Source organism: Lissotriton helveticus, chromosome 2_1, assembly GCF_964261635.1.
Source record: "Lissotriton helveticus chromosome 2_1, aLisHel1.1, whole genome shotgun sequence".
NCBI classification, from domain to species: domain Eukaryota; kingdom Metazoa; phylum Chordata; class Amphibia; order Caudata; family Salamandridae; genus Lissotriton; species Lissotriton helveticus.
In genome coordinates this window covers 1,080,997,082-1,081,022,278 of record NC_136059.1, presented here as the reverse complement: position 1 = coordinate 1,081,022,278, position 25,197 = coordinate 1,080,997,082, and positions in this window count along the sequence as shown.

Here is a 25,197-nt window from a genome sequence, read left to right as displayed (position 1 = left end):
TGGGGCACCAACTGGTTGGGGAGAGGTCAAATTCCTGTTGGAAGTGCTCACCGCTGTGGGACAAGAAACTAGTAAGAGATTAGAATTCAAGGATGGCAACCCCCCCCCCCCGATTATTAGCAAACTCCCCCCGCCACTATTGATTTGTCCGTTTTCAAATGGTCTGAGGTAGCTGTTACGACCTTTTCTATGTTTGACAGCCTTAACTCTATCTGAGTGAGTCTGGCTTCTAGGGGGTTTAGCATCGTTTCCAGAAGGGCAGACAGTTTTACAAATGAAGGGTCCTCCCTTTCCCGAGGGGTAATACTCGTATTTGAGTCGCCTAAAATATGCAAGGGCGAGCTTGATACGGTGGGTGGTCCGATAGTAGCTGTGGGGGCCTCCCTCGCCCTGCCACCCCAAGTCAGGGCAATTAGAGTGCTTAGCCAGTTTGGACTTCCTCCCCCAGCTGTTTGTGCCCCACATTTCCTTTTCGGTACCGCCCTTCCCGATTCCCCCTAAGCTGCCGAGTATTTGGCCTTGCAGAACTGACAACTGGCGAGGTATCAGCCAGATTGGAGAGCAGATTACTCTCGGTGAGAGGTGGCAGGGTAGATTCACTGCCCACTGTACATAAGTGCTCTGTAGACGCTAAATTAAGACCAGACTCAGAGGCATCAATAACAGGCGTCAATAAGACTCTTTCCGGTGTTCGTGCGTCTGCTATATGGCCCAGCGACGATTTCTTAGCTGTGGCAATCTCTTACGAAAGCCGCCGCTCCAACAAAGTTATTTCTTGGGACAGAACTGAATTGGCTCTAATAATAAAATTGTCCAATGTACCTGCAACTGAGCCGCCCGTGGTCGTTGGGTTTCTCCTGCACTCCCAACCAGCCATCCCTCCTGCTCGAAGTGTGTAGATACTGGTGGACTTCGGAATGGCACACTCCTCATCCGAGTCTGCCCGGCAAGACCAAGGTGGGTGGCCCGGTCCGGTCTCCTTCGGTCTCTAACGGGCTAAAACGGGCCAGCCCTTGGCCCGGGCTTTGCCCGGAGCACGCCCACGCGCGTCCCGCATGGCGTGGTATGGGCGTGGTTATATACAGCAGGCAGGCGGGAGATGCGCGGGAAGAGGCACCAGCTGTGTGGAAAGCTGAGGCTGCTGGTCCTCGCAGTCCCGCGTTGGCGTGGTGTAGTCCGTGTCAATTCAATCACCCAGTCGAAAGCAGGTCCCGGTATCACAGGCTCCCAAGCAACTGCTGCGAGCGGTACCCATGACCATTACACTATTCATTGCCACACCGCACTTTTAGTGTTCCCAAGCCAGTCAGTCTTCTCTTATCAGCTACAAGAGCACTTTGTATGCTGTAATTTTTCAGACATACAGTCAATCTTAAAAGAGAAACTAAAAGTCCCAGAATGTCTATATAGGTTAAAAAGCAAAAATGTACATCTCCCAATAAAGAGAGACTTGACACTGGGGCTGCACCTGAAACAAATATCATTTGGTTATATTTACTATTCCGAAACAGTGTTTGCACATGAAAAGGTATTTGTGTAAAATGACCTATATTCATTTGTAACAATTACGCTTCCTTTTAATAATCATTGTAGAAAATGACCATATTTTGTGTGGCGTCCCTCCAGATTTTTCCTATATCTGCTTTGCTGGCTTTATAACTCTGTGGAATGTATCCCTGCTAGTAGAGTGCCTGTGCCCCCTCTTAGATATGGTTAATTTGGCTTATTCCTCATTGGCTGTCCCTACTATTTGATGTAGAAAGTGAACACAGGATCCAGAAATGTAATGGCATTAGAGGACTGCAGTGCCTTTGGTGCCATCAACTACAGCGGCAGGGCAAACATGGCTTCAGGCCTACCCTGTGTATTCCTGACTGCTTCACTGTAAAAATCTACTGTGCATTCATTCAACAAAACATGTTTTGTTAGGTAAAATCATTTTGTTTAAATATCAAAAAGTCACTCCTGTGTAAGCCGTATAGCCCACAAGGCAGTGTGCATGGTCTATGAAAGTAGAACAGTAGAAATATGCTGTTAACATGCCCTCATAGTGACTAGTACCCAAAAACTTTTTTTTACTGTGAGAAGACTCTTGCTATCCCAAAGGGAAACACTGGGAAGCGATTGTAAAAGTAAATGTTGGTATCTTCAGTGAGGGTCCAGCTACAAAAATGATGAATTAACTATTTTCTTTTACTTATTAAAATCCCATCTCAATGGTGCAAAGTCGTATTTTTAATGAATATTATGGAAAGGTATATTTTAGAAAGTGTGTGCCCGATTCACAGAACTAACTTAAGAGAAAATCCTAAACTTACTACCATGTTGGTATTCACAGAAGGCACTTACTAATGTAGGTATTCACAGAAGGCACTTACTCATTTTGGTATTCACAGAAGGCACTTACTAATTATGGTATTCACACAAGGCACTTACTCATTGATGAGTAAGTGCTTTCTGTGAATACCAAAATGAGTCACTTACTCATTTTGAGTAACTTACTCATTTTGAAATTCACAGAAGGCACTTACTCATTGATGAATAAGTGCCTTCTGTGAATAGAAAAATGAGTAAGTGCCTTCTGTGAATAGCAAAATGAGTATGTGCCTTCTGTGAATACCAAAATGAGTAAGTGCTTTCTGTGAATACCAAAATGGTAGTAAGTTTAGGATTTTGTCTTAAATTAGTTCTCAGAATAAGGAGGGCTTGTTTGGGGAATGCTGCCTGATTGTAAAATGGCGGCCACAAGCACTACGCAGAGCTTCTTTTACCGGCTTCGCGCTTCGATAGTATGCCAGTGAAGTGGTGACCAAGCAGAAAATTATTGGTTGCGGTTGAGGTTTAGTGATATCAACGGGGTTTGCTGCGGACTTGTGACGACCCCCAACGGAGCTGTGCCTGACTCTAAAATGGCGGCCCATTTAGACGAAATGATCAGCTTTATCTACTCGATCTCCTTTAGGGTCTTTGTAAGAGCGTGAGTATTGAGGGGAGCATCGCCTGCATTTCCCGAAGAGCGCTCATTGTGTATACTGCATTGCTGATTTGGATCCCACATCGGTTTTTTGTCCTCATGCTGATATGGGGCCAGCTCAAGGGCCTCCTCCCCAAGACTCGACCTCTCATTCTGCTTTCCACGGACCCTGCCCGAATGACCCGCGACGCACTTCAGATTTGCAGCCCGACAGCTAACATCTGGACTCAGCCTCCATGCTTCGTCTACTGCGGACCCCTCCCGGATCAAAGATGGCTACCTCAGTGGTCCCTTCCGCCCTGTTCTTCTACTCTGGGTCTAAATCTGGACTTCAAACAGAACTTGAATCATAGCCTCCATCTGGCCAACCCATCTAGTCACTGAACCTGCGAGCGACCGAGGAGACCTTACTTTTTGGCCGATGCCCGGTAGGGCTACATGATAGCTATAGAGGATATGGGCCACGGACTTCCCCTCGGCCCCCCCTACCCAACCGGACTTTGGGCAGAATGTCCCCCTTCTCCCTGTCGTTCTGTCCCTCCTACTCCTTGACCCTGCCCTTTCCCCTCTACTCTCCTCTTACCCTGTTCGCTTTGCTATTTTAATAGTTTTCCCACAGAGACCTAGCGTTCTGGCCGTTGCTCAGTGGAGCTACCTGATAGCTAAAGAGGAGATGGGCTTTGGACTTCTCCCTCTGCTGTCACCTACCCAGCTGGTCTTTGGGCAGATATTCCTTTGTCTCCCTGTACTACCTTCCCCTACCCCACCTTCCAAGCCCCCTTACCCCTCCTCACATCCATGCTCTTGAAATGTCTTTCTAGCAACTGATGTAACCTGAATCTAATGTACTGTGTAATTTTGTGGAACCTTATGGAAAGCGCTCTGATACCTTCGGGTCTAGCCAGCGCTAAGTAAAACTCTTTAAATAAATAATTAATGCACTAGTTGGTACCAAGCATTATTATGGAACCTGAAGACACCCTTTTTAATCACATGTTATGGACCTGTAGAATAAGACAAGAGGTCCGGACCTGATTTCTGTAACTAGAGCAGAGCCTTGAAGGATTGGACTTGCTTCTCCTTGTAACCGGGACAAAAAACTAGACACCTATTGACCTGTGTAGCAATAGGGCCACAACAAGCTGCAAGAGGGCTTTTCCATGAAGTCCCCAGCTGACCAATAACAACTGGACCTGACTTGCAACCTGCTGATGGCCTCTCCTGGAGTGAGTCTTGATTCCCAACCGTTGTTGATTCTCAGGTCCTGGAAACCTGAGCAGTGTCTAACTGCACTTGTCATACCACCTCTGAAAAGTTTGGACCCACGAGGTTTTAGATTTTCAGTTCTCAGGAGGACCGGAAGACACAAACCTATTCTATCCACCCAAGGCATAGCCATGCTGGTTTGAAGAAAGTGGTTTCTTCCACTTGGAGCTTCAACACAGCAGCAAATCAGTGGGCCCTGATCGATAAGGAACCCGCCCTCATGAAACTCACCGTCAGATACAGGCTGGCGGCTTGACCCACTGTAGGATTTTTACTTTAATTTCAGAAACTGAGTCCCAAGGAAAAACTCTACTGTGGCCATTGACTAATGGTGTGTAATTCTTTTCAGTGCTATCATCACTTTAATCTTTAAAATTCATATCTGTTGTATCCCTTAATGGATTAGTATTGTTTTGGTGTCATTTTGCTTATTAAATGTTACTCTATTTTTATATATCGGTTTGGTATTAATATTGCTTGGTGTTTTTTACTTTATTACTGTTCTGACAGTGGATAAATAAGTCACACATTGCCCTACATTAAGCTTGTCTTATCTTCACCATTCCTATCAGTGGGTAGAGCTTAGGTTAATTAGTGACTTTGAAGGTCCACGCTGTAGTTGTGATTATTTCTTGAGATGTATAGTTGTCCACCCCAAATATGAATCCAATTTCTTGCAATACGAGAAGAAATGCATATTCTTAAAGGACTGCTTTGTGTGCTTCTTGAGTTAGGTGTAAATGTAAAAAGGAAAAGAAATACATAGTTGTATTACTATTTAGGTTGAGCCTAGGGAACGCACATGTGCTGTCTGGAAGACCAGTTATATTGATAAAGGAGTTTGCTCCTGCCTGCTGCTTACCATTGGTTCAGTCCAGTGGAGCTCTTCTTTGTTGTCTCCTAAATGGTTCATGCAGCAACACCTCACTTCAGTTTTTCGCAAAGGAGCACCTCCTAAATACAGTTTCTTTCTGCTTGCATTCTTCATCTGTTGTTGAGGAGAACTATTCTTTCTTATTCTTGCAGCGCGGTACGCCATGCTTAACACTGTGCAACAAATGTAAAGCCCAGCTCGTATGTACAGCCGCCCACCCCTGCATTTCTCTCATTCCCAGCCCACAACCCCCATTTCTCTCAACAGTCAGTGGTGAGAATAAAATAGTGGAGGCTCACCTGGATGCTTTGAACTTAAATTCATTAAGTCTGCCCTCCATGTGAAAGTGCCTCTGCTAAGAGCTGTCTCGCTTCTTTCGCTAGTACTTGTTTTGTGTTGCTGCAGCTGTATTAGATTTGCAACCCCTCAACCATGATTGCGCAGTTTGTGATCCCTTAACAAAGATGCAGCATCCTAACCTGATTATCGTCAGCTTTGATAGTACCTTAACTAATACGGCGCCCTTCGGGGGACAATGTTCGGGTGCTGCGTTGGTCAAAATAAGCCAGTTTTTGCCTTCCTTCTGCCTCCAGTGCTGGCTGAGCTGCTGAAGGCCCCTGAAGGCAGCAATGAGCCCATGGGGTCCACGATGCTGCAGCAGCAGCAGCAGGTGAAACTGGGCCTGGCGAAGCTGGAGCAGGCAACGCGCATGGTCTTGGAGCTCCATTTGTTCAGGTAGGACAGGGGTGGTGGGCTGTCCGGGTAGGTACAGCATCACAAGTTTGGCAGGAGTGTTTTTTAATACAATACATGCTGAACACCTGAAACTGTTATCTGCATCTTTGCAAGGCATACAAAATGTTTCTGGAGCGTGCTTTAGGTATAGTTATACTTCTGATTTAAGAGGCTAGACTATTGTTTTTTCAGAGCGTAGTGCAGCCTTATTTCTTCTTCGTAGTGCTTCAGTGAATGTATGGGTCAGGCTTTTGGTGAGAGAATAAGGACTTTCTCCTAGCCCATCAACAAAAGCAGTACATTAAACATTCTGGGACTGTACTACAGATGAGTGCGCCAGCACTAATTGTTGCTGTGCGCCAGAGTATGTCTGTGCATTTGCGTCTGTGAGCTAATACAATATGCGCACAGATGCAAACACTTATAAACACAGAGTTCAAAGTCTTCAACAACATCATGGTGCATTATAGACTGATCCTCTGTTTTTTTTGTTTTTTTAAACACACTTCATTGGCATTTATTATCAGTCTGTTCATCCACATATCCTGATCCAAAAATAATGTTTCAGAGAACAAAGGTCCTAAGCGAATAATGGATGTACACACAATAATTAGAATATAGCCCACATTGGGTTACTATAATAATCCAATGTCCAGCTGGACATGGAATTCTATTCATACAATGGATGAAATAAAGTCAGAAATACTTGGAACAACAACAATAGTGGGGCACAAGCCTGTACCCTAAAAGGACCGGGAAGTGTGAGGAAATGAGGTAACATAGAACCAAAACACAAATACAGGCAAGGACTTTGAGCTTTGGCCACCTGCATTCAGATTTAAATAGCAGCAAGTTTGACCAAAAATAGACACCACAATAGTTAGACACAGTGGACATTTGTGGCCCTATTTAGAAATGTCGACGTTTCGATCCCTTGCTCAAGTTAAAACGGGATCATCATCAGGACTAGAACATAACATTTGCCTGGTTTAGAATATTTAGTGCCTGTCAGGATAAAAAACAGGGAGACAAAATAGATTGGCCTATAAGAAACACTGAAAGACATTTTAAAAGGCTACAGTAAGGCAGCGAGTTGATGGCATAATTACACCTAGTGCCCATTCAGACATTCGTGGGGAAACAAGGATGAGGAGTGTAATCGGTTCGGAAATTGAACATGCGGTGCTAATTGTGATTAGTGGTGGCGTAGAAACGGACGTGCGGCGGGAGTGCGGTGTAGAGCGGATGAAGGCGTCTAGTGTTTGATCGTTAGACCCGCTGGCTTAAGTCGCGAAGGGATCTTCAGTTGTAACAAATTATCTGACATTATGGCCATAGTTGTTGGCAATATATCCCCCAACCCATCCTGGATTCCTCTGCAGTTTGTAATGGATATGTCCTTGTCTACTCTCATTTTCTGAGGGAATAATGTTGAGGTGGCCTCGTGTCCCCCCACACCCACACCCAACCAATCAGTTAACTAGATGCCCCGCACTGCTGTCTCCCCATTGTATCCATAGAGCTCTCAAGGTTACCTCTCTCGTGTCTGACCGTCTTTGGAAGCCCTTCGCGGGTGCCCCCTGTTCTGCATGTACCCTCCCCTGAGATGGTAAATTATATATCCCTCCCTGTCCGGGATCCCCCTGTGCCCTCTCATCCTGCCTTGGTCGCTAGGGATGCTCCTATTGTGGTGGTATCTCAGGGGTAGAAGCGTCAGACTACCGTCCGTCTCACTGCATGTCACCCATCATCGTCTCCCAAGCCCTGGCTCTCTCCTCCTTGCCTATCCCTTGCCTCGCATTTCTCAAGAGGACCCTGCTCTCGCATCATGCCCACGTTACTAGCTCCCGTTTCCACCCTTGCACACTAGGGCCTCTCGGGTCTTTCCAGTTATGAGTGATTTCCCCCCTGTGCCAGGACAAAGGCGAGGTCTAGGAACCTGTCTGTAGTCCTAGTTTTGCCAGTGTGTGAAAACAAACTGAACAGTACATGTGTAAATGTGCATGGGATTACCCTCTTCGTGATCCTAGCCGTATCCTGTGTCACTTCCTGCCAATAATTAATGTGTTAAAGAAGTACAGCTCCACATCAAGTGGATGTAGGTCGCTCCCACTGTAGTACATCTCAGGCATCAGGCGTCCTCCCTTGCAAAATATCTGTTAATACATTCTGGAGTTAGATATTTATTTAGTTATTTATTTATGAGACTTAAAATGCGCACAAATACCCGTGGGTGTCTCGGCGCTGAGGACAGCAGCATCTACCAAAGCGGAGGGGATTATTGATTAAACAGCCAGGTTTTTGTCATTTTCCTGAATGCTAGTAAAGACTGTCAGGATCCGATATTTAATGGAGGGAAGTTCCAGAGTTTTGCAGTGGCGACGATGAACCGCTTGTCGCCCTATGAGGCGGTTTTGGTACGTGGCATCCTAAGAAGAAATGCATTAGAGGAGCGAAGGGCCCTAGTAGGAATATAAGTAGCTAGCTTCTCAATTAAAAACTGAGGTCCAATGTTACGCGAAGTCTTGTACGTAATGCACAAGGCGATTTTCCACAGGGAGCCAATGATACTTCTGAATGACATGGGAGATGGGCTTATATTTGGGGGTTCCTGAGAGCATTCTGGCCACTGCGTTCTGGACCGATTGTAGTTTGTGAATTACTTTGTTTTGGGCATTCACAAGAAGCCCATTACAGTAATCGATGGTGGACATAACAAGTGTACTGGCCAAAGTTTTACCCTCGGTAAAGGGAAGAAATTGTAGAATCTTTTTGATCATTCGCAGTTTATGGAATGAGGCTGAGACTGCCCGCCGATTCCCGCTGCTCTGCCTCACGTACGTCTTTTGTTGACTTTCCCCATACCTGGAACGGTGTGGGAGCAGGCCGATCAGTAAAGGCACCAGCGGGTACCCACTTCGGGTTTATATAGTCCTCTCCAGCGGCAAGAGCAGTCGAGTCCAAGCACGTGGGGTGTAGAGCCCAAATGCGATGCATGGGGGCAGCGCAGAAGCGATGCCGCAAGGAGTGCCGAAAAGGGAGCAATCTAACCCAGCACCTGTTCCCCACTCTCCTCGCAAGTGGGATTCGATCAATGTGGCCGGAGGTCATGTGGCCGCTCAGTATGTCGGTACGGGCAAAGCCCCCAACCCCGGTCCCTATCTCTCTTGGGCCTACTCCACTCGCTCAGCCCGCATCGTTGTGGGTGTCAGCTCGTCACCTGCTGCAGTCAGAGAGCACCTCCACCAGAAGTCCAAAGTCACAGTGTCCCGGCCCTCCTCGCCACTCCAATATCCTCTATACCTCCCGCTGCCACCTCTCCTCACTCCAGCAGCCCCTTGCTCTCCATCTGCAAGTCGCCTGAATGGTGGGGGTTGTGATCGCAGCTGAGGCGCCTCTCAGTCCCAGGCTTAGGAGGTGTGCTCCGTCCATAGTGACACTGCCGGCTCCTCCCGGAGCCTCCCAGATATGCAGCCAGTAATTGACACATAAATAAAAAATATTGTAATTTACAATGCTAATAGCTCAAACTCTTGTAAATACGAGACCTATTCTCTTGCAAAGAAGCAGCCGCCATTGCTGCTTGGAAAGTGAAAGCACCCATGGCGCGGTGAATGTTGCAGGAAAGCCTGTTCTGTCTGTGGTAGGAGAAACTCATTTGAAAACCAGCATTAGATTGTGCTGTGCAGCATGAGGCATAAGCGCGCACCAGGTTCCGCGCGTGAAAAACAGCCATGTGGGAAACCAGCATTAAAATGTGCTGTGCAGGGTAAGACACAATTGTGCACAAGGACCTGTGCCTCAAAAACAGCATTATGGAAAACCAACATTAGAGTGTGCTGTGCCACATGAGACACAAGCGTGCACCAGGGTCCATGTATGAAAACTATCATTAGTGTGTGCTTTGTAGCGTGAGGCAAGAGAGTGCACAAGTATCCATGTGCGAAAACCAGCCATGTGGGAAACTAGCATTAGAATGTGCTGTGCAGTGTAAGGCATGAGCGTGTACCATGATCTGTGCACGAAAACCAGCTGTGTGGGAAAACAGCATTAGAGTGTGCTGTGCAGCGTAAGGCATGAGCATGCACCAGTCTCCGTATGCGAAACCCAGCCATGTGGGAAACTATTATTAGAATTTGCTGTGCAGCACAAGACATGAGCGTTCACCAGGACCCTTGCATTAAAACCGGCCCTGTGAAAAACCAGCATTAGTGTGTGCTGTGCAATGTGAGATACGAGCGTGCACCAGGATCTGTGCGCGAAAGCCAGCCATGTGAGAAACCTACATTAGGATGTGCTGTGATGCGTGAGACACAAGCGTGCACCAGGATCCGTGTATGAAAACCAGCATCAAAATGTGTGCAGTGCTACATGAGAAACGAGCGTGCACCATGATAAGTGCATGAAAAATACCCCTGTGGAAAACCAGCATTAGTGTGTACTGTGCAGCATGAGACATGAGCGTGCACCAGAATCTTTGCATAAAAAACCAGACATGTGGAAAAATAGCATTAGAGTGTGCTGTGCAGCATGCAACACAAGCGCACACATGGATTTGTGTAGGAAAACCTGCCGTGCTATGTGGAAAACCAGTATTAGAATGTGCTGTGCAGTGAGTGACATGATCGTAAACCAGAATTCCTGTACAAAAACCTGCCACGTAGGTAGCTGGCACCAGAATGTATACCGTGAGCCACCAGCATGCACCAGGATCCGTGTACGAACAAAGACAGTAGGGGAACTAGTCCCAGATTGTGTGCTGTGTAGCCTGAGACAAGAGCGTACACCAGTATTTGGGTTAGAAAACCAGCAAGGTGAGAAACAAACATCAGAATCTGTGCCATCAGTGTGCACCAGGAACCATGTATGACAAGCATTTGCAATGCAATAGGTGTCGCATTTGCCAGAGTTTAAGCTGATGGCATTGTAAATGACAATAACTTTTATCTATCTGTTTTGCTAATTAACACATAAATAAAAGGCATCATCATTTACAATGCCAATAGTTCAAACTCTTGTAAATGCGAGACCTATTCAAAGAAGCGTTCGCCATTATCCCTGGCTGCTCAGAAAGTGAAAACATGCATGGCGCGCTGAATGTTGCAGGAAAGCGTGTTGTGCCTGCAGTAGGAGAAACTCATTAAAGAAAATAGAGCTTACAGACTAAAAATGACGTAGCGTGTAACAACTGTAGTAAAAGGGCCAGTCCTCATGGGAGGTTACAAATGAAGGCAAGGCGGTACTAAGGAGGGACTTACAAGCCTGATAACGAATCAGAAGCCACCATTTACGAAGGACAATGACACAAGCCAATACGAAGGACAATGACCCAAGCTAATGGCAAATATGAGAGGAGAGTGGGCGGGGCTTCTATTCTATGCTCCAATACATCATGTTACAGAGTAGCGCATGCGCTGCCCAGGCTCATCCTAAAAAATAAGTATAAAACATTGCCATTTACAACGCCAATAGCTCTAACTTTCACAAAAGTATGAGACCGATTGTGTTGCCAATGCTTGTTTAATTAGCATGGACACAAAAAGATAGAGCAGCTGGTAAAATGCCAAGTATGTTGTATGAGTCAAACTAAACATGCACTGCTATTTAACTTATTGTGCACGTTATATGTTTGTCATTAACACCTTTTGGCATATTCATTATATGAAAATCAAAACTCTTTCCGTATTTTAATACTTGGCTTTTTTCATTGCCTTTTTTTTTTACCTTTACCCTTTAATCTTTCGCTCGTTTTGATATTATTTTTCCCCTTATTTGAACCTCTGCCAGTTTTTATTCTCTTCCCCTCATGTTATTTCCTTGCGATTCGATGTGCTTCAGCAATAGTTTCTTTGCTTTCACATTTATTAACATAATTGCCATTTCCATTACGGTTCATTCTATTTATAAACTAAACATGCACTGTTATTTAACTTATTGTGCACGTTATATGTTTGTCATTAACACCTTCTGACATATTCATTATATGAAAATCAAAACACTTTCTTTTCGTATTTTAATACTTTGCTTTTTTCATTGCCTTTTTTACCTTTACCCTTTAATCTTTCGCTCCTTTTGATATTATTTTTCTTTGCGTTCACGTTTATTAACTTAATTGACATTTCCATTACGGTTCATTCTATTTATTTCGGTCTGTCTCTCTTCGTGTAAAAGTTTCTGGTGATTTTTTGCTAGAGCCGAGTTTGGTTTCCTGTTGAATCGTGTATCCCTGCACTCAGCCCGAGCAGTGATCAGCTGCTTCTGTCTGAACCTGCCCGGGCTGAGTTTCATTTCCGAAAAGTGCCGAAGAGCAGGGGATACAGGATACCATGGGGATACCACATATTACACAACACGGCAAGCACAGTCCCAGTAGGCAAAGTGGGGCCAGGGAAGGCAAAGTGTAGAGGGCAGGCTTGCAGTTTCATCTCATGGCAGTCTTACAGACTTATGACCTGATTCAGGACCGCCCACATGATCCAGAGAGCATGGCCCCGGTCACATTAAATCCCTAGGGCCCCCTTCTGCATAGTCTCCTCCATTTGAGAACTGGGGCTGGCTCGCCGTTGTGAGGTGCCACTGTTCAAATGGCCTTGTGGCTAAGCAGGGCCGGGGAGGATGGGTCGAGGCAAACTCAGTCCCGTAAGGCATTGCTGGAGAGGGCAATTTGTCGAGTATTTGCCACAGTGCAGGGCAACGTTGTTGGTTCTATTGAGATGATGGGATAGCGGGCCATGTCTTATTCTGGCCAAGCCCCTCCTACTGCCGGTGCAGGCCATTTGGAAGTGGCAAGGGCTTCTGTGCAATGGGAAACAGTCCTTTGGAGCTGTGCTTGGCAGAGTTCTGGGGCAACGCGGAGAAAGAGCTGACCCTTCTGAAGCCTCAGAAGTTCCAAGGACACTGCCACATTCCCCGAGGCTCTCCAGGGACGCAGAGTCTCCAAACTCAAAAATATATATATTATTGTTATGCAGCTGTGCATGTTTTCTGAAAGCTGAGAAGATGGTCACTTTAGCACAGCAAACCGTTAATTGGTATCCTATTTAGGAGAAAAAAAACAGACACTTTTATCAGGATCACTTATTTCCTATTTTCCAAACAAAACTCAACATTTTGCTATTTTTTTCCAATTTTCACGATCCCCTCCAGGGAAATCCATAAATCCTGGGTACCTTTAGAATCCACAGGATGTTGGGAAAAAATGACACCATTTTGGCATGGATTCCTTGTATGGAAAAAAATGTGGAGCCGTAAGCATGACCTACCCCAAATAGCCAAAAAATGGCTCGGCTATGGAGGAGGTGAGCCCTAGCAGTTAACTAGGCCAGGACCTATGAGCCACCTTTTCACACAGCGGATATTGGACACCCAACCAATTGCCAAGGATGGGTGAAGGAATGTGCAGAGAGGGTTGTCTGCCCCTATGAGTTGGGCACAGGGCATTGATGCATGTCAGGTCCTTGCACCCAAGCCCTGTGGCACACAGCCAACAGTGTTTCATCAACGTCCCTTAAGTTACACTTAGACAGAGCATGGGTTTAATCCTTTAACAAGGTACACGAATCTAAAAAATCAATATAAGATTAAAAAAAGCAGTGAAAATGTTACTGGGTGTATTTCATTAATTGAAGATGTCTGGGTGCATTTCCACTGTCTGCATATCCTGATTCACAAATGGAACTGTATGCAGGAGAAGGCCATTCTGGTAGTGTAAGTTATGTGATGCCCTATCTATATGTAGCTATAGTCTCACATGACCAATATGTGTGGACAGAAAGCGAACCACCTATCAACACAAATGGGTCATGAGCTTGTTTCTCTACATGAGCTTTAATGAGCCCAGGTAAGGAAATGCAACGTTTTACGTTCCAACCTGATGCTAAGAGCAACTGGTTTGCAAGATATTTTGTGCATGTGTTCTTCAAAGGCAGACATGAGACATGTTGATGTCCAGCCTTCATTTTAACCTATCTCTGAACCAGGGCATGACTCCCATTGTAAAGAACAGTGTCTGCACATCTTTGCACATTCCTCTGGATGTGAGTGATACAAACAAATTTGCAACATGCAAAATGATGCAAGTGTGAGGATCAGCTGCATTTTGTCTGTATAGAGGCTAAAAGTAACTGTGAAAGAAGATGACAAAGAGAGTGGAAAATTTGAATGGGTAGAGGTAACGAGGAGTCTGTGAAAATAGACGACCAAGGAGCTAGAATAAAGAGAATGGAAAAGGTTCACCGTCCCGCAAATGTGCACAAGCGCTCCCAGACTAAGGAGGTAATGAGAAACCCAGGGGGCCTCATTTATGAGGCCTTGCTTCAGTTTTGCGCTGCTGATGCGTCACTTTTTGTGACGCATCGGCAACGTAAAACATGCGCCTTGTTGCGCCATATTTAAAAAGTGACGCATCTAGGTAGATGCGTCACTTTTTAAACCCCTGCGCCACATTATACCTGCGTCAGGTATAATGTATGCAGAGGGGGCGTTCCCCCACAAAAAGCCTCGTAATAGTGACGCAGTGAAATCTATGAGATTTCACTGCGTCACTTTTACGACGCTGTTGCGTCAAAATCTTGCGCCTGCCTCACAGCAGGCGTAAGACTGACGCAAGCCCTTTCACATGGGGCTTTTCCCATGTGAAAAGACGCATTGCTGGAGTTGCGTCACTTTTGTGACACACTCCAGCAATGCGTCACTTTTGCGCTTACAGATACGTCAGGAATACTGACGTATCTGTAACTCCTTGCGACATGATGCGTCATACATTAAATATGACGCATCATTGGTGTCGCAAGGAGTGCGCAGTGAAAAGTGACGCATCGCTGTTTTCACGCAGCGATGCGTCACTTTTCATAAATAAGGCCCCTGGTATCTCCTTGCCAGGGTGCGCTTATCAGATTACTAGAAAGGAATTATGCAGGTTTCCCCTTTAGTCTGACGGTGTTTCTACATCTATGGGAAAGCAATCCTAGGACATCCTAGGTATTAGCATTGTGACTTTGAGTCGATGTAAGATCCTAGACGTTAGCATTGTGCCTTTGGGAAGATGTTCGATGAGATGGATCCCCTTTCTGCTAAGCTAAATCAGCGTGTTGGTGGTCCCCTAGCTCATAGGCGAGAGTGGCACCTATATCATCCTCACACACCAAGTCTTGAATTTTGTGAACTAATTGAGGTCTGTGTTTCCCTGCTCTTGATTAGTTCTGAAAGTGCTCCAGCAGCGATAACACCAATGGCCATGGCTGTTGAGGACATGCAGCTCTGCTTTAAATGCCAGTAGGTGTTAAAATTCCACCTTTTTAGCATCAACAAATGCAACAACCTGTTTCTACAGCAGTGTCAAGCAGATGCGTTTTTTATTTGTCTTGTGTTAAAGGTTAGTTTCCATAACAAATGTGTGTGTGTTGAGTTTAATTATAGCCGCTTTAATTTTGACTTCATTTTATTTTGTATTTCCTGCTGGTATCTATGTGCGAAAGTGCACGTTAAGCTTTTAGATATACGTGTAAACCATAGCATAGACGAAACTATATGTTGTTTACAAGATCATACTTAGTACGCCAAAGGACTACCTCATCCCGCTGAGGGTTACCCTATTTTAGAGTAAATACAGAGGGCCTTATTTATGAAGGCCCTGCGCCGCCGGTGCGTCACTTTTTCCCATTTTAAAAGTGGCGCACCTGCGGCGCAAGGCCTTCATAAATAAGGCCCAGAGTGCTGATGTTCTCAAGAGTGTAAAGCTCTTGTGCGCTATGAAAAAAGTAGGTAGTGTTATTTCAAAACCCAAAGATTTATGTTGACTCTCTAGAGAGTCTATGGTCATAATTGAAAACCTCCATGCACATAACCTCATCGAGAGACGTGAAAATGTTATGGGTAAATTGCATTTGGTAGACCCTGCAAAGCACATTTTTCTGACAGCGAAATGTATAAAGATTGAAAACAACAGACTTTTAGATTTTGTACAAGCACTGAAAAATTAGTACTGTGGTTCCCGAAAAAGAAACAATGAAAACAGTAAAGTCTAATGGTCATATTTATCATTTTTTGACGCAACACAACGTAGCAAGACAATTTGCTGCGATACATGAAAGGGAGATGGAAGGAATGTGCCATATATATATATATTCACTGAAAAAACCATAGGTTATAGACCATATATAGTTAGGAATTAGCATTTAAAAAACCTTATTTTACTCACACAAAACCATTGAAATTCCATATATAGTTAGTTGCACTAACTATATATCGCGCACCCGCAATCCACTGCTGATGATGTCACATATTACATCATTCATGACATGGTCAGTGACATCACTGATGACATCACTGATGACATCTCAAATGACATCACTGATGACATCTCATTTGACATCATTCTTGTGCTAATACGATAAACCTCTTCAGACTCTAATATAACCTTAGATACACTCAGTGTATACAGACACTCACACACTGTCACTCATCCATGGAGATACTCACACACCTAGTCAGTCATGCAAAGAAACAATCTCACCTCCATTTCCTCAACTATACAGTTATACACACCTTACTTATTCAAACATATACTAACACATATTTACTCTCTTATACAATCCCTGATACAAGTTCACAATGATCCATACAGCCACTCACACATTCAGTGGCTCTCATGCACAGTTATTTATATATGCCAACTCTCACATGTACTGTGTTTTACATATGTACTTACTATGACATGTAGCATTGAGATATCCATTCACTCATCAATACACTCATGCACACACTCAACCGCCCATGTAGCTTTTTCCACATGCACTCTTGAACTCATACACCTAGTGAATCAACTGCTCACACTTCTATGCACAGAGTCACACACCTCCCAGCCACCCCCACACAAACTCAATCTCCCATACAAATACTTGGGCAACCAATCAATAACACATATAGCCTCTCGTATAGCTAATGATCAACACATGCAGCAGTTTACATCACAACAGACATACTGATGCACACATTCAGACAGTTTAGTCACTAACCCATGCATTTAGTACGACACATTTATTCACTCACTCATACAGTCAGTCACGCACCTACTAAATCCTTTATCCAGACACTTATACATCCACTCATTCTTCAATATATCAAACATATTAAAACTTTACAGAAACACACAGTCACTGGATGATGTCATCAGTGATGTCATCAGTGATGTCATTTGAGATGTCATCAGTGATGTCATCAGTGATGTCACTGACCATGTCATGAATGATGTAATATGTGACATCATCAGCAGTGGATTGCGGGTGCGCGATATATAGTTAGTGCAACTAACTATATATGGAATTTCAATGGTTTTGTGTGAGTAAAATAAGGTTTTTTAAATGCTAATTCCTAACTATATATGGTCTATAACCTATGGTTTTTTCAGTGAATTTTCAAGGTTTTGTAAATGCTAATTCCTAACTATATATGGTCTGTAACCTATGGTTTTTTCAGTGAATTTCATTGGTTTTTTAAAAGCTAATATCTGTAGCTGTAAAAGGTATTCTTCTTTAAATCCAAAAATATATTTTATATGTTTATTAATAAAAAATTTTTTTATATATTTTTTTGTTCGCTCCCGGTTCGCGAACCGGGAAGCTTCCCGTTAGCTCAATTTGATGCCGCGACCCGGTCCGCGAACCGGTAAACGTTCCGTTTGCGCAACTGCCGCGTTAGAAATCAACATCGTGACGCGTCGTGGAAGCGCGACGTATCACGTTGTCGCGTAATGCGTCTCATGACGCGCCGCGTTAGCGCACCCGGAAGTGCTCCGGTACGCGAACTGAGACGCGAAGCGCAGCTCCCCGGAAGCGATCCGGGGCGCGTCGCGAAAGCGCGATGTATCGCGTTGCCGCGTAATGCGTCTTATGACGCGCCGCGTTAGCGCACCCGGAAGTGCTCCGGAGCGCGAACCGAGGCGCGAAGCGCAGCGACCCGGAATCGATCCGGGGCGCGTTCCGCAGCGCGTAACATAAGCGTAACAGGTCATGTGACTTGTTAATAAAACTTTTCATTGGTTCATTTCACTTTTGGTTTCCTAATGATGTAAGGCTAGGTCAGGTGACCTAAAAATAACACTTTTCATTGGTTTAGAACTATTGTTTTTCCCAAATGATGAAAACCCCTCCTTCTTTCCTCACTCTGACTTTCATCTTTGTGAGAGGAAGACCTTTTTTGATATTTGAGCAATGGCTTCATTGGTAGCTTCAGCTGGTGGACCCCCACCACCACCACCACCTCCTCATGGGAAGAGAGGACCACCTCCACAGTTCATCAGCAACACAGAGGAGGAAGAGGATGAACAAGAGGAAGAGGAGACAGAGGGACCACAGTTTTTAGTAGAGGAGCCCCGGGTTTCTCATCGTAAAACTAGTTTTATTTGGCAGTTTTTTTCAATCCCTGAAGGGCAGAAAAAAGTTAATGCTAGATATGTGACGTGCCTCATATGTAAAGAGGACTTATCTAGAGGCACCTTAAAAAAGTATAGCTTCGGCAACTACACCATGCACCGTCACATGCACAGGTGGCATCCATTAAACTACAGCCGGGCAGAGATGCGTGACCTGCAGGACAACCCACCAACTCCTGTGGCCACGACATCAACACAGGTATCTTTGTCAGGACCAGAGGCACGGGAAACCGTGCCAAACATTCAGGACAACTTTGTCCATATGAAGATTACCAGTTTGTATTGCGGTACATTACTGTCATGTGCCAATATGAGCATTAACTTAATCAACAGAGCATTTGAAAATCACAAGTGCTCTAAACGCCCCAGAAAGTAAAAAATTTTTTTGCTCCTGTTGAGCCCTTTCCAATGCCTGTTTTTTGTTGTTTCTCCTCCAAAAAAAACAAAAAAACATAAAACTGTTCAAAAAATACAAAAAAAACAAAAAATGTTCAGAAAAATAAAAAAAATATAAAACAACAAAAACATTAAAAAAAGTTATTTTCAGAACTACCTCCCCTTTCAAAAAAAATTTCTAGAATGTTTAGCACTCTGGCAAGCTGTATTTCTTTTGGTTCGCTTCCTGGTTCGCTCACCGGTACGCGAACCGGGAGCGAACCCAAATTTTTTTTTTTAAAAAAAAGAAGAGTAAGTATAAGGGAAGTAAACAGAGAGTAATGTTAAAACAAAGACAGCTATAGGGTCTAAACCAGAGATACTGTTTAATAGATTTATTTACCGAAGAAAAGAGGGAAGAGGATATAATTGTGAAAAACAAAATAGATAAGGAAGTGAAAGAAAAAAAAGAGAGTAGAACAATAACAAAGAAGAGTTTCTTAGAGAATATGAGTGAATGTTCAAAATAAGATTAAAACATGTGGAATAACAGAGAGAAAAAACAGAAAGCAGAAATGAAGAAGTAACAGAAAAAGAATAATTGAAACAGCAAAGAAATGTAAATAACATAGGGCCATATTATCAACATAGGCAATAAAAGTTTTGCAGCTTTTATCGGCAGAAATGTGTCGCTTAAGCCGCTTTTGCGGCAGAAAACTGCCGCTAAAACCACTTTTGCAGCAGTTTTCTGCCGATAAAAACAGCAATAATTTTATTGGCTGTGTTCATAATATGCCCCTTAGTGTGCTTCAACTACACAGAAAAAGCATAATGAACAAGTAGTGAAAGAGTGATCAGTCAAACACACTAAGAGTAATAGAGACGGAGTGAGTGAACAAGAGTGAGGAACTATGAGAAGAAAGGGACTGAGAAATGGAGTGGAAGGAGTAGAGTAAGTAGGTAATAGAGAAAGGAATGAGGGAAGTAGCAAAGGCAGGAAACTGAGGGTTAAAGAAATGAAGCTGTGGAACTAATAGTAGGTGAATGTGATAGAAATGTAACGAAAAGACTACAAAACATTTACCTTATAATTGTCGTTAAATTACTCACTTTTTATTTTTATACTTTCAATCTGTGAAAGAGAGAACAAACATTTGAAAAATATTAAAACATGTATTTAAAAATTAGAAAAGACAAGGGAAAAGATTGAAGGAGAAACAGTTTTTCAACAACTTTGACACTTACAGAAGCTTCTGCTTCTCCAGGCCCCCTACACAGTCCTAAAGATATACATTTTAAACTAACAGTATCTTGATGCAGATGAAGTGAGGCCTATCTTAGAACATGGTGCATTTTTTGCACTGCTGTTGTCTCACAAAAGTGTCGCAAGACACTAACATTTTAAATGATTGTTTCAAGATGCCAATAAGATGTGTCCTATCCAGAGGTTTGTTTGAGGTGAGGCCTACTCAGGGTTCCAAATGAAATTTCGAGTTGTTGAAGAGAACAGAGGACATAATACATGTGAAGGTCTACCAATGAAGTAAATCATGTCCACTTCACTCTTGAACAAACGCCAGACCTCTTCTGTGTCCGTGGACAGACCTAAAGTTCATCTGCACAATGTCATTCGTAAACTTAGGAAACACAGGTGATGTAATTGAAAAATGTGGAGTTTCTTTTCCTCATTTCACAATCACATCACCTGTGTTTCCTTTGCTTAGGTATCTCATAGTGCAGATGGAGTCTAGCATATCAAAGAGTACACAAAAGTTGAGCAGTGTATACAACAATTTTGACATTTACAGAAGACTCAGCTTCTTATCTTGTTGGAGATGAAGTGAGGCCTGTCTTGCAACATGCTGCATCTTTTGCATCACTGCTGCATCGGTTTCATGTGGCACGGGTTTTTTACAGCATGACACATCTGCCTAGATGCATCAATTTGTAATTTTGTCACCTCATAGCAAATCTTTTCCACCGCCAATGCGTCACAAAAGTGACGCACAGTGGCGCAAAAGAGGCATACACCTATCATAAATCTGTCCCTAACATTTTAAATGATTAATTCAGGATGACGATAAGGTGTGGCCTCTCCAGAGGTTTGTTTAAGGTGAGGCCTACTCAGGGTTGCAGATCAAATTTACGCTTATTGAAGAATACAAAGGACATAATACATGTGAAAGCCTACCAATGAAGTAAGTCATGTCCACTTCACTCTTGAACAAAGGCCAGACCTCTTCTGTGTCCGTGGACAGACCTAAACTTCATCTGCACAATGTCATTCGTAAACTTAGGAAACACAGGTGATGTAATTGAAAAACGTGCAATTTCTTTTGCTCATTTCACAATCACATCACTTGTGTTTCCTTTGCTTAGGTATCTCATTGTGCAGATGTAGTCCAGCATATGAAACAGTACCCAGAAGTGCAGCACTGCATGCAACAACTTTGACACTTACAAAAGCTTCAGCTTCTGCATGCCCCCTACACAGTGCTAATTATATACATTTTAAACTGATGGTATCTTGCTGGAGATGAACTGAAACCTATCTTGCAACATGGTGCATCTTTTACACAAAAGTGACCCACAGCGGCGCAAAAGAGGCGCACGGCCATCATAAATCTGACCCTAACATTTTAAATGATTGTTTCAAGATGCCGATAAGGTGTAACCTATCCACAGATTTGTTTCAGGTAAGTCCTACTCAGGGTTGCAGATGAAATTTAGGTTTGTTGAAGAATACAGAGGAGATAATACATGTGCAGGCCTACCAACGAAGTGAGTCATGCCCACTGCACTCTTGAACAAATGTCAGACCTCCTCTGTCTCCTGGAACAGGCCTAAACCTCATCTACACAATGTGATGTGTAATGTTAGGAAACACAGGTAATATAATAGGAAAACGTGCAATTTCTTTTGCTCATTCCACAATCATATCACCTGTGTTTCCTTTGCTTAGGTATCTCATTGTGGAAATGTAGTCTATCATATGAAAGACTACGTAGAATGTGAGCACTGTATGCAACAACTTTGACACTTACAGAAGCCTCTCCTTCTCCATGCCTCCTACACAGTTCTAAATGTACATCATAAATGCAAACAGTACAGAATTAATTATACATGTTAAATGGTTTATTTTTGCTGTTCTCAGAATGTATCAAATTTCACTAAAAACAGTGACTTGAAGGTATTCATCATATAACAGCGGGGAAAAAAAAAACACAATCAAAATGATTGTGTTTAAAAAACCCATACAACATAACAAATCAGAATTCAGAACTCCTTAAAATTAACTTACTTTCCATGACGTCGAAGGATGTCCTATGAACAGCTTACACTCTGTTGTGCTATTATTACTTTCAGCCCGCCAATTTCTGAAAGAAAACCTCCATCGTTTTGAAAAATATGTTACATACAATAAATGACTTCTCGCTCTCTACCACACGTTTCCACAAGGCCAAATCATGTAAGAGCCATTTATAACTCTTGGAATTCTTGTAAGCCAATCCCGTCATTTTGTATTTCCGCAACTTTCAGAATTAAAATGTTGAAGATCATTTTCACAATCCTGGACTAGTAATATCTTACCCTTCTTGCTCATTCATGTTCTACATTTCCTATGACACTGATACTGCTTACTATGAAGCAGACTTACACTACCTCTATGACTACTACAATTATTTAATTCTCTACATCACTTTTAATCACAAAGCAATATCAAACAGTAGACAGCATTGCAGACTTACATTCCCTCTACTCCATGTTTTGATTGGCTGCTTCAATTAGCTTATAAAAAGAAACATTTTTTCTGAACTCATTCAAAGTGCAGTTATTTTTCCATGTCGTCAAGTATTATGGTAAGAAGTTATGTCTCTGTACTACACTTATCCTCAAGGCCAAATTATGTAGGAGCCATTAGAACTTCTTGAAATTCCTCAGAGCACATCCCGAGATTCTTTCCCTAAAATTTTGGTTTTAAAAACACCAGGCAAGAATTTTTACGGTCATACGGCAATTTTTTTGTGAAAATGAAAACAGAATCGTTGCAGAATGACCAGCCATTTCTAGACTTTAAATAAGCTGTGTAATGTCCTGATGTTATTGATGGACCGTCATGATATATAATTGCTGCAGTTACAAAAGTCCTTCCTGATATTGACAACTGTGAAGCCACAAAATTTTAAATTAAAGTTGTCAATTTTGTTCCATCAGGCCTACATCGTTGGAACGTTAAAATGACATACTGGCCATATGTTCGTATAAATAATGTTGACATCATTTCAGATTTACATTGGCTACACTCCATGTTGTGATCAGCTGCTTTTACTAGCTTATTAAAAGAGACTGATTTACTGTCTGGCAAAGTTAAATATATAAATCTTTCTGAGTCTACACTAGTAGTACTTGATACCCTACAGTTCTCGCAGTCATGCTGCTATTGATAAGAAAGCCCAAAGAGGTGATCTACATCTACACCTTCAGCATGCAATACATCAAGCATATACATTAAAAACTCCTGACAATCTTGCTGAATATTTTGAGAGAATTGTGTTTGACCTGAACATCTGTCTAACAGATTTCGAATTTCAGACACACTTTCTATTTTTGTTCTATCAGTGCTACATTTCTCTAACACAGATTTTAACAAACTGCAAAATCTACATTAGCATAGCAGTTGACACCAGGACTGTTTTCAAATTGAAAACCAACAACATCTTCAACAGAATCCTTTTTGTTTCTGCTTATAATTTCAGGTTCATCAACTTTTCGTCTTTTTGCTACAACCTCCCTAGTATTGGTCACATTTCTTCGTTTCCGGCCTACCACACGTTTCTCAAACAAAGGATATTGAGGCAAATGTGGCGCATACTCTCTTCTTAACCTATTGTATTCCTTAACACAATCTAGATCCGCACAAATGTTTGTGACATCACACTCAATCAAGTACAATCCCGATAAAGTTCTAACTCGAGACAATGCCACATATGCCATACCCTCCTTGAACACAGAACTGCCAATATTCACCAATGCACTGTCTACACTTAAACCTTGCGATTTATGGATTGTCACCGCATATGCCAAGCAAACAGGAAACTGCTTACGGCGAACATATAAGTCTTTTACAAGCAAAAATCTAGCAGAACAACGACCAATTAGCTGTACTTCCTCAATGCCATCAAATTTAATTTTTAAAAATTCAATTCCATCTCTATTTCTGTATTTCACAAAATCAACAACATTACCCATTGATCCATTTACCAGACCTTTTTCAACATGTAAATTCCTTCTTAAAATTATACGGCAGTTTAAGCACACATTCAGAGTCTTTTCAAAACCTGCAGTTTTAGATATAGTCTTCTCTAATGAATCCAATTTTGTTTTCAAATTCTCAGACAAAATAATTGTTGATCCCATATGCTCTACTCTGTCAATAGCTTCCAGTTTCACAATCTCTTGGTTTTCTAAATGCAACATTTTGTGTTGAAGATGGCACATTCTGCAAGAGTTGGCATCAAACATATTCCAGATTTCTTCTCAGTAATTTTCTGAAAAATATTCTCAGGCACAACATCTTGTTCTGGATATAAATTTGATAGTAATCATGCATGTAAAGCTTCTTTCCCATGCTCGGTCACTTTTCCAATTCTAACATCTTGTAGAATATTCTTGTAAACTTCATCCTTCGCCTGACGCATATTTTCATGCAGTTCAGCATAATTGAAGTTTAACCATATATTGACGTTGCCAATGCTCCCTAGGCACTTCCTGGTATCTTCATGCGTGAGCATTTTGAACACAGGTTGTCCTTTCACTGGTGTCAGCTGCAGAAGATCTCCGAAAACAATGATGTGTTTGCCACCAAATAACACATCATACTCTGTTTTGAGAACTTCTTGCATTCTCAAATGCACAAAGGCAAGTATGACATTGGAAACCATGCTTACTTCGTCAATGATAAGAAGTTTCGTTTTCCTCAAGATTCTTGAAACTTCACAACAAGCATCTCCAGATAGCTTGTGATATTGTAATTTGTTGTCATGCTCCACTGGCAGCCTCAGTAAACGATTTAAAGTAATCCCTTTAATGTTATGTGCTGCCAGCCCAGTTGGAGCGGTAACAACACAAGACAGCGGTGATTCAGTCCTTTTCTGCAGATAAGATGCAATTGCTTTAATGAGGAAACTTTTTCCAGTTCCCGCTTCTCCACTCACGTACAGTCGGACAGGCTTCAACGACGTACATGAGCACTCTTTCTTCTCATGACTTAATCCATGATCTATTTGCTTGGTAACTTCGTCATATATTTTCCTCTGCTCAACGTTGAGTTGTCTTTCCAAGTCTTCTAAGTTAACCGCATCCTCCTGAGCATGTGCCATGGCTCTTTCCACTTCATTCATGGCAGTGGCAGCTTCATTTTCGATAACAGGTCCTCCTAGTGGATCCTGACTCAATGAAACAGAACTCTGACTGTCCTGAGAACTGTCTCTGGCAATCTCGGCTGCAATCGTTGCTTCCTGCTCGATTTCCGCATTCAACATT